This window comes from Anopheles coustani, chromosome 2 (genome assembly GCF_943734705.1).
Source record: "Anopheles coustani chromosome 2, idAnoCousDA_361_x.2, whole genome shotgun sequence".
Taxonomy (NCBI): Eukaryota; Metazoa; Arthropoda; class Insecta; order Diptera; family Culicidae; genus Anopheles; species Anopheles coustani.
The window spans coordinates 64840584-64852319 of NC_071289.1; positions in this window are offsets into that span (position 1 = coordinate 64840584).

Genomic DNA, 11736 nt, shown 5'->3' on the forward strand with positions numbered 1-11736 from the left:
GCATGTTTCGATTAGCGCGTACCGCGCGTCTCCCGGGTTTCTTCCCCCCGTGGTCGCCGCGAAGAGGGGCGAATTGGAAAATCACACCAAACGTCGGTGGATGCACCGCGAAGCGATTGGGAAACTTGACGCACGCCCGCACGGGAAATGTGACGCCACGGAGCACGCGGGGCCTCGCACCTCGCGGGGGGGTTTCTCGGTCAGCACATAATCCGCACCAGCAGCCGTGAGATCAAAGGGAATGGCGACCGCGTGCCGTTCGGAATACCCGCTCCGTGGGCGTCTTTGTTCCCCTTTGAACGTTTCCGCAAAACTATCCGCGACGTTACGACGCGCGACCAACCGTTGGCAACCGTTGGACTCGTGGACTCTTCATCTTTTTCGCTTCTTCTTGCCAGGAGGAAAACTATTTCGGGGCACATGAACCAACCGAATGAACCGGCCGGCAGAAGTGCACTGAATGTTACAGCGATTGAAGTGCATGTTTTTATTTACGCCCCGACGGCGAACCCCGCTCGGACGATGAAGGAAGGACGATCGACGACCGTTTGATCCTATCCAGGCACGGAACGATAGGAATCCCGCTTGAAACATCTAACGAAAACTTCAAACGAGAACCCCATCAGCGCCAAATAGTCGTTTGTGTGCGTTCAAATCTTAAAGAATACATACATCCGTTGAAGGAGTAGCAAGTGATTTATTTGCTTATTATTTGTGTTACAAAAACAATGTTCAAAAACAAAACAATCATTTGTTTGGAAACAAAAATATGATGATTCCGATATCCCCAAAATATTTTCTAACATAAACTATTAAAAACAATTTAACATAAATTATTCAACCGTCATCTGTTTCATCTGAGTTTTAGCAGAATGAATTTCGGAGCCATAAAAGATTCTCAAGTTGTTAACTCTTTCAAGCAAAGCTTACAGGTGTTACCTGCCACCTTCTCCTCGAAAGCGGGTGATTTTGTCTCTAAAGCAAATTGTTTTGAAATAGCTCATCGACTGTTGTCTCTAACTCAGCTCACACTAAAATAACTGGGTTTGTCTAAAGCCGAAAACCAGGTAATAAACAAAGTCATTATGGCTATGCTAGATTGTAAAACTCCAAGAACAATAGACACATTATTTTTGTATGCTTTAAAGTTATTTTTACGTAATTTTGAATGATTTTCCGCATAATTTGTTAAATGCATGCGTACGCCTATCAGCTAAGAAGGTAGCATTGTGGTGTTTTACTCGGTGGCATAAATGTACTAGCTTAGATGAACCAATGTCACTTGACAGCTAAAAGATTGCGTTTATGCCATTGAGTTAAACACCACAATGCTGGCTTCTTAGTTGATATGCGTATGCATGTACGTATAAAAAATATACGCACAAGTTTTCAAAAATACATAAGAATAGTTTTAAATCATTTTAAATCGTCGCCATCATTAGAGTTTTAAAATGTAGCATAACCACAATGACTTAGTTTATTCCCTATTTTTTGGCAGGAGACAAACCCAGATGAGTTAGAGACTAATTCAGATGGCTTAGCGACAAAGTCAGATGAGTTAGAGACAGAAATCGATGAGATATTTCAATACCAGATGCTTTAAAGACAACAGTTGATGAGCTATTTAAAAAGTTAAAGGGTTAAAGCTCAACATAGGTGGCAAAGCCTGTATGACTTGTTTCCTTTGACCACGGTTGTTGCTTCTCTTGTTATGCTGCTTTGAAAACTTCCTGTGATGAGTTTCTTTCCAAATTAGGCGTAGGTGTAGGAACGATGCCGACAAAAGAAAACCAACACAAACGCGGAGCGTATCATTTACGCAATCCTTCCGTTGTGTTTCGGCACGCACCGAAAGGCGCGCCAATTTCGAATGCCAACGAATATCCTTCAAACCAGTGGCCGCTCCCCTGTTGGCGTACTTTCTGGTGCCTCCGACTCCTCGCCTACCCACGATCGATGGGAAAACGGTTGTCAACTAGTGCTAATGATCGCACACCGCGCTTGCGATCGTCCATCATGGCGCCCTAATTGAAACATCCTTTCCCGATGGGAATCCGACACTCACCACCCCCCGCGTCCCCCAAAACAGGCGCGCACGCCGCGTGACGAGCGTGTCTTTAATCATAATCCGACCCGGCCGTTGGCCCGCCCCGACCGATCTAGCCGTTGATCGGTTTTGCAGCGGTGGAAAACGCGGCGGGCCCTTCGCGGGACGAACGAGAAAGCGAACGCCCGTCGACGACCCGTCCTCGTTCCCCCTGGATCCCCTCCCCCAAGGTCGACCGGCGGTCCCTTTTTGATCTCCGGCGCGTCTCCGTACCTGAGCTGCCACTGGGTCGGCCAAAGATCAAAGGGTTTCTCTTACCGGGTTTCGCCCTTCTTTCAGTTCTCCGGGTTGTGTTGTGTTTTTTTTTCTTCCTCCCTCCTGGTTTCTTCCTATTTTGTTTTTTTTTATTTTGCACAGCAATGCTCGCCTTGCGGTGGCATGCGCGCACGTGCCTCGGACTCTTGTTTCCTTTCTCCCTCGCGCTTACTAGTTGGGCTTTTTTTTCAAAGCTCCATTTTTCCCTCCGCAGCGGCACGCGGGACGGTTTCTTTCCTTCCAATCGATCAATTTCATGGAGCCGATCGTGCGCGAGATGATGGTTTGCGGTGTGGTGAAAAGGAAACACAGAATCCTCCTCGCACCGCGGGCCCGATAGATTCCTAGTCGAAACGAAGCCGTGCGGAGAGAAAGAGAGAGAGAGAAAGAAAACAACCAGCATCCGCGAGGGTTGGCGGTAGTGGTGGAACAAAACCGGCAGCCGCAACAACAAATCGGGTAATTATTTCAGCGGAATCGAATGCGCGACCGATCCCGCGGTTCCCCTTTTGCGTGGCCCCCTTACCGTTTCGGGTCGGGAAAGTCGCTGCCTTTTGTACCTTTCCACCGGAGCGCCACAAATTGTGGAGCAGACAACTCGGTGGGGAGGGGGAAGAAAGGGGCACAAAAAAAACCGACACCAAAGGAGCATCATTAACGATATAATAATGATAGTAAACTGTGCCTGAAATTATACATAATTTAGTAATAAGTGATAATAAGTAAGCCTGGGTGGCGGCAAGCGGCCTTTTAACTTTTCCAAAGGGTCCGGTTTTGGGTTTCCCGAAGGTGGATTGAATTTAATCGCATTCGAAAATGTCTAACAAAATCAAAACAGGTTCGAATTCTCTATGACGCATGTATTTAAAAGCGGTGGAATTTGTTTGAACAAATTTAAATAAAAATTACCACCTGCACTGATTCTACGTTTAAAAGGTCCTTCGAAATTACTAAAGTGTGTTTTCAAAATTAAAACGTCCTTCCTTAAAACGTTCTTCGTGTCTCACTACCTCCTTTGCATGTTGCGAGAGGTCACTCCGCGAGATTCTCGGTTGGTAAACAACTCTCTCCCACTCCCTCCCTCCTACCGCATCCCGAAAGCATCAACACACCAGACGCCACCACTCGAAAGCATATCAAAATAAACGAACTGATAGCGATCGAAACACTGGACGACGGAACGTTCGCACGGCGTCCTCTTCGGCTGATTATATTTGATAGAGCACCGATTGCCGCCGATGGCCGTTGCTTGTGGTGGTGGTGGGGAGGGTATCTTTGCCGTTGATAAGATGCCATAATAAGCGTGCTTGCTTCTTTCCCCGGGCCCCTTCTCGCAGCGCGGCGCTGTTTGATCTTTCCCTTTTTGTTTTCCGTTATCTGCGCGGGAGTGTCGGCGCCCCAAACGGTCAAACGATCCAACCGATGCTGCCGGAACGGGCCAAACATAAAACATTCCGGCCCGCTGGGGTGCCACGTGGGTGTTGGGCTTGTTCGCTCGACTGACGGGGGATACCCGCCCAAAGTGTGGGTCCTCAGTTTCGGTAGTTGCTTGACAATGTGTTGCTACCTTTCTACTTACCAGTGTTGCTGTCGCGTGAAGGAATGCCATTATGAGGCTGCTCTGCACGCTAGACGAATGGTTGTGCCCTCTGTTTTCAAGCCTTTCAGGGCTGTTTAATGTCACGAGATTCCGCTTCCGCTCGACACTTCCTTTTCCTCGTTTTTTTTACCACCAAACTCTTCCGTTCAAATTGATTTCAAACCAAGCTCATCCACTTTTGATATGAATTCTTTTCACTCACAACTCGCTCACTTCGACAGCGTTTAGTTAAGGAAGCATCGATTTGCTTTTCGCTCGCTGTTTTAATTTTCCTCCGAATTTTCCACACCCCGAATGCGCTCGCGTTTTGCGTCTTCCACGTACATCAACACGGCACCGCTGCGATCGATCTGCTTCACGACGGATCGGCGACACTTTGATGCCAGAGTGAAATGGCTCGGAGATGGCGGAAAAACTCACGACAAGCTTTCGCGCTTCGCTGAAACGGAGGAATTAGCGCCCCGCCGTTTGATGTTTCTTTACGACGCTCCGCAAGGGGAATGCGGGCACATGCGGGGAGAAAACAACACTTTGGCTTGGCAAAAAAAAACACAAGAGAAACAAAAACACATCCACAGCCAAGATCAAAGAAACTCTCGCTTCGCGCTCACACACTTTGCACCGTTTCGGAAGGAGTATTTGGGAATTTCGCTTTGAAGCCGACGAAGGCCGAACATTGCTTCCTTGATGGTTGGATGGCACAGATTCACCGCATTCTTTTCATGCCTCAGCAGCGGGCCACTCCCGGCGATCGACACGAGGTCCTCTTACGGTTTAAACTCATAGTTTTCAAGAGGCACGACTTAAAGCTTGCGGAAACGAATGAATACACCGTGCTTGTGGCGTATTTTTTTAGAACAAATCAGAAATTGAACTCGAACCGGAAAATACACGTTGGCGCCCGGAACTTTGCCGACCACGCAGGCTGTCTAGTGAGGCCAACAGGGACCGCGCGTATACGAGACGAAACTACACTTCACACATCTCACTCGGACGGCGGACAGTTGGAAAGTGCTGCCCGGATCGGTCGCTGCGCTCGGTTGTACCTTCCGAAACTCGCCAGCAACCCCGGCACTCACGCGCGATTCGCTCATCCCATTCCGCGCTCGCACCGGAGCACTCATATCACTTGCGCCGTGAGTGGCGCGATGTTTTGGAACGAATATCCTGCGCGGCCAACGGGGATGCTGCGGTAACGGTCGACAGGTAGCATCGAACGTGGCGTAGGTAGGGAAGGGCTGGGAAGGTCAACAGGAGAATGGAAAACCCGAAACGGCTATTTCCCAGCACGCTTCTGTCGTGGGCTTCATGGCAATATCTCGGGCCAGTTCGGGTTTTCCCGGCAGTAAAGGCAGAGGTCCTTGTGCACCTGAAGAAAAGCAAACAAGTTAACTCGTCGACTTTACCTCCAAAATGTTGAAAACTCACTGTTTATTTATTTATTTCGATTTGTTCACCGGATTTTTGTTTGTGATTGAACCTAAAATAAGTATTTAAATCTATGTTTACAATCTTCATGAAAAAAAAACATTACAAACTGAACACAATTTCCTTTAATTAGTGCAAGACGTAAATCTTAATATTATGACTTTTTTTTTAAACTAGCCGTGCTAATATTAAAAACGCGACGGACGCGAAAAATATTAAACATTTTGCCCATTGAGACAGTCGGTGCGGTACTCGTATAGTATATCGTACTTGTATGTAGAAATCTAATAGCTTTCTTGAATCTTTTGGGGCCCGTTAAGGCGTAGAAACATTTAGTTTTGTTTTTATGAAAACAACGCCATTTTACTTTAATTTAAATAACTTGGTTTGGTTTAAATTGACTTATATTGTTAACCAAAAAGAGAACGTTTGAATCGTTTTCCTCAAATTTGGCTCAAATTACTGTACTTCAGACTCCATCATATTATCAATTATGTTTATCGATTATGGTATGTTTTGTCTCTAGACTTTCTTTTTCTTCTTTATTGTCATTATAACTAATATTAAAAATACATGATCTTAAAATGTGTATTTACTAGATCTTTTTACTTTTCAATTCTTCTTTCCCAAATAAAAATCCGTCGACCTTCCTTAGGTTACATTTTTATGATCCTTCTAAGGATATAACCTCACAATGTCCATCATTGTCATTTCATAAAACTTTATCTGTCTAGCGTACAATATTTATTTGATCCTATGATAGATAAATTCAACGGACGAGAAATTCTCGGTAGTAATTATAAACATACAAACAGGTAAAGCGGCACACTAATACTGGGTACTTTATCGTACCCTCCCCGCCGGGAATTTGTAACCTACAGTGTAACCTTCAAAATAGATGCTTCTGTTGCGAAATAAACTATTCGCTAAAGAGCCTTTGCGAAGCCTCAAAGCCAACCGGTCCCCGATGTCGGCCGGAACGGTGCACCGGTGTTTGGTTGATGCAGCGCAGAGGAATCCCGCCGGTTGCCACGGGCTGACGATGGATCGCTGGATGTGTTTTATAACCCGCCCAATGCATCATACAGTGCATTACCCGGCGAACCTACGGGCACAGAAAAAAAACGCACATATACATGCACACACACACAAACGTGCCGGACACCGCAAAGCCGTCAACCAACACCGTCCGTCCCGAACGGCGGCATGATAAAACAGGCAACTTTATGTCTATTTTATATATATATTAATTAATGGTGATGATCATCGTTAAAAATTTTAAACCTCAGCCCCATCATATCGGGTTTAGAGGCATGCTTTGAGGCGTACCGCAACCGGTACGCCGGTCAACACTCAAACCCTACACACACACACACGCACACACGGACACTGAAGGGGCTCACTCTGTGGAGACTGGAAGGAAAGCGATTTGCGACTCACGGCTTACGCGGGAAAACCACTTCGTTCACGTTACATTTTCCATCAACCATGCCAGGGGGGAGGGTCCCCGGTCGGTGTGTGAAGTCCGAAGGAGGAAAATGAATTCTCTCGCCGACACGCCGACGTAACGAGCGCAACCTGCTGCTGCTAATGAACGATCAAGGCGGCTGAGGATGCAGCTGGAAGATCGTTTCCACGCTTCGTGGCATCCAGAAACGGGAAGCCGGTTTCAGAAACACTCTCAGTTCGGCGTTAAAAAATAAATAAATACGCACGGTGATGCGCTTTTTTGCATTTCCGTGCTTTACGACCGCGGCCGGGATCAGTCGCGACTTGCGACCTAGGGATAGGGTGAAATATATGGGCTGTTTTATTATATTTAATTCCCCGTGCCGTCCGTAATCCCGCGGTTGTAATGCGTTTTTAATGTAATTTTCATTTAAATGCCTTTAACCGACTCCGACTTGTCTCTAAACGCCGACTTAAGCCACCGCCACCGCAGAGAATTTCGACTACCGAAGGATCATAAAGCTTCCTCACTACAAGTTGTGTGCGTTTGTGAGTGTTGGTGGCTCAAAAATCTCCCCTCCACACCCCACAGTAGCATTTTCCCCGCACCTTGAAGCGCTAATGACACTAATAATCTTTCCCCGAGGGCGTGATCCGAACGCACAGAAGTCGCAGCACCGAACGGGACGTCGATCCGATGGCCGAAGTCCCACCAGCTCCAGCCGGTCGGGAGTCCGCTTTCGGGGGGGATTATTGCTGCACGGGAGATCTACGAGGTGGCTCGCGGACCTCGCCGGCGCGTCAGGTTTATCGCGGCTTCATAAAGCGGCACTGATGAATATACAATCAACTACTAGTTTTACGATTTAATTTATGCTCCTCCTGCTCGGGAGGTTCGCATCGGTTTGCTTGCTCGCCTCGCCGAGCCTGCCCGCTGCATCATCAGCATAACCGTATAGTCATTAGGGTCGGGCGGCAAGAACACCTCCAATTTTCGGCCGGAGAGTAGAGTCTTTTCTTTCTCCTCTCCACGATGCGCGTCGTTGAGTACGATGATTTGAGCAGTAGCACGTGGTAAAAAGATGCTAACCGCCGGCCGTATAAAACCGAAGGTGTCGATCCCGATGACTGCCCGGACTTCAGGGGAGGGGGGGTTACGTCCAAAGAGGAGGCCTCAACTTGGGTGGGAATGCGCCAAAGCGCGGCCAGGGCGTTCGAACCGACCAACATTATGAAAGCCTCGTATGGAAATAGCCGAAGGAAGTTCTCTACCTTTTGTTTACCGAAAAGCAACATGTGATCTCAGCTGTCACTAATCTTATTAAAATGTGCTCCATCGTTTAGTAAAATAGCTTCTAATGTGGCCATTTACGAACGCATTCGATAAGTTTTGCCTGTTTTTGTTTCTTTGGTTTTGTGTTGACCGGCAAAACTACGAACCCCACAATTTCACAGCGAAAACATCCGCCGATCTCCGCCGTAAGACAGGATTATAGGTTCCTTAGTGGCTTCATTTTAAGCGCTTGTAATAGCTTCCTCGTCCTTGTGCTCCGTTCTCCCACCGTTTGTCCGCGCTCTCGTCCAGTTGTGTGTTGTCCCCGGGCCCGAAAAGCACCACGTTAAGCCGATCGTATTTTGGTTAATATTTTGCCGCATTTCTAACACTTCATCTTCTCGTTTGACATGCCATTTGGAGCCGAGATGCCCTGTGCTCCTATGCCCATTTTTTGTGGTTGATGGGGAAGGGGTTGGAGGGGGGGGGGGGGGGAGGGTGATATCTGACCGGTTTCAAGGAAGCCGGAGGAAAAAAAATGCTAAACCGAAAAATAAAATAATATGGTACAATCAAAAAGCGAAAACCTTTAAGCCTCGGCCACCGGGAAAAAAGCGGGGCAACCGGGGCTGGAAGAACGCGAGCGCCTCCTCGCGCGATCCGAGCCTCACGGAGCCTCCTGAGTTTGGTTTTTTTTATTTATTTTTTTTTTGGGAACGGGGAAGCGCGCCGAAATACAGGTCGTTAAAATGAAATAGTAATATTGTATAAATGAGACGAAAAATGAGTCCGCCCGTAAGTGTGTCTTCGGGTGTGTGTGTTTGTGTGTGTCTGTACGTGCGTGTCGGTGCCTTTTCATACGGCGGCAAACTTCAAACGGCTCCGTTGTTTACATAATAGTGGTCTTTTGATACGGAAACAATAGACTGACAGGATGAAAGAAAAACCGCCGCCGCCAACAACAGCTGTACTAAATCGCTCACCTTTTCTTTTCTTTCCTTCCTTCACATTCCGCCAGCTCGTTCTCGCCAGGGTTCGCTTCTCGCTCACTATTTCCACTTCGATCCCGCGACGATCGGTTTCCCCGTTGTTGTTTTGTGCTGTGTGAGCTTTTTCCTCCGTCTCTCCTTTCTTCCGTCTTTCGAGCATCGTGTTCTCCGTTTTGGTTTTTTCCTACTCTTTCGCGTGGTTTTCCTTAACATTTTTCTATCCCATTTCTACCGGTTTTATACCTTCGTTCACTCTCCTCCTTTCCAAACGGTTCCGGTTCGGGAAAGGAGAAACGATTTAACGCTTTTCCCAACGGATTGGGAGCCTTTTCCCGATCGTGCACCGTTTTCCTGTCCAGATCAAACGTCTGCTTTCGTAAATTGATTTTCCCATCCGTCCCAAGGCTAACGTCAGTAGTTTTAGTCAGTTTTAAAAATATGTGTTTGTTCATAAGCATTCCTACAGGAAAAGGAAAACTAAAGAAAACACAGCTGGAATAAAAACGAGGGCTAAAACTTCCTAGGGCAAGCGAACAGGAGCCATATAATGTCCTAGCATTTTACAGAGATGGATTCAAATTTTTGATTTTTTAATTTTATAAGCATTGTGTAAATTGTGGACCAGCAGTTTTTGTTAAAATTTGTAAAAACTTTAAAGTATTATCAAACAACGTAAAATAGAAAAGAAACGGAATCGAAGTGTAGTATTAAAATATTGTGGAATTTGTAAGACGAAAGAAATATGTATCTAGCACAACGGAACGAATGCAAATAAATTAAAAAAAAAAGAGATCAAAATACGCAACATTCATTCGTAAGCGTTTCTTGGTGGAACCACCGGGGAAAATAATTACAGTTTCCGACCGCATACCAGTGCATATTGGATAACTATCGACTGGAAAGCTCGTTAGCATAGCACGCTTCTGGAGGACGAAGGCCCGTACCGCACGGTCGGCTCGAAAAGGAAATTACGAATTATGAAGCACATCCCTCCAGAAACCAAACCAACACCAATGGAGCCGTCCGCCGACGGTACAAGGGCTCGATAATTGCCATGAGGTGGGCTACGATGCCGATTTTCCTACCGCACCAACCGTGAGCATCGGCACCCATTTCCAGCACCGATCAGCACCACGATTGATCAATCTTCCAATTGCTGGCTCCTCCTCCCACCCCGGGCTGGCGTGGTGTCCTTTCGTCCCGTCCCGAACACAACACATTCTGGCGCTGAGCCGGTGGCGCTTGCGGCGTGTCGGAAGCGACGTTTAGCGCATTCCACCGACATTCCGGGGTGAATTGTTTTCCGCGCGCGCGCGCGCCCTTGTGCACGAAGGCCCCCCTCCCGGGGGAGGGCTATGCAGGCGGGGAGAATGTCGGATGTCGGTTCTGGGCGAAGAAATTCCCAAATCAAATTTATGTTTTCCTCCGGTCCGGCCGATTTCCGGTAATAATTGACGCGTTCGGGCCTTGGTACGCGCAATTACGCCCGAGCAATTATGGTTCGCTTGTTAGTACGTTTGGTTGAGGTAGTTTTTGTTGTTGTTTCGTGAAGAGTGTTTTTCTTTAAAACGGCGGCACTTGTTTGGCCCCGGCGGATGTGGACCCGAAGGCGTCATGCATTCCTGATCGGTGACGCATCGACACGCTCGTGAGAAATTGTGCGTAATTCGATGTACGAACATCTGGATAGTGATTAACCTTTATGGGAAACGATGCGGGAATTCCAAATTTGAGAATAGGTACATGTCCAATTGCTTCTCAACAGGTTGTAACTGTTTAGCAACATTTAGCAATTTGTGACTTCAATAAATAACTATGACGGAATTCTTAACGCTTCTACTGCCAAGGTTATCATTTTTTACAGCCAGCTATCATGAGTTCAAAACTGTTGTTTCCATAAAAGCAAATATATAATGAAACATAAAAGCTGTAGCAATCCCAAAAATTTATTCTCCTTAAAACATAGTCTTGGTTATGTTTTTTGTTCGAACCGTTCTCATAAGAAAATGTATTTAAAAAAAACTACAAAGTAATTGTACTAAAAAATGTCCTGAAAACAATTTGGTAGTGAAAGTAAAAAATAATTGGTGGACCTGATATAATCTGCAAGCCATGTGTTTTATCAGATGCGTTGGTCGAGGCAGCGATCCTTTTAAGTTGTTCTTTCTATAACAATTTAATTATGAAGAATTTCATCTACCAAATTTTTAGAACGAGCTCACTTGATCACACTTTGTTCTAACCAAGACGCTGCACTAAACCGTTCCAGATGGCATGGACAAAAACAGCTACACTTCGACAAATAACTCAGCCAAACAGACTCCAGCATCGTCTCGGCATTTGCCCGGAACACCCCAAGTCCACCAAGTAGGAGCGGCATGATCCCAGCTGACTCCGGTGACTCCGAGCTGACACCGAACCCGAACCTTCGTCCACACTGGAGTCTCCCTAATGAGAGCGGGGAATGTTGCAAAAGGGTACAGGAGAGTGGAGAGGGGAGCTTTGCGCCACCTTCGGGGAAGGCCTTCCAACCGGACAGCGGTTCCGTTTTCGCTTCGTTTCGTTCCGTTCCACTTCCAGCCGACACGGTATATATATAGTTGAGGCTGGTTCGAACCGCTCCGAACAGCGGGTA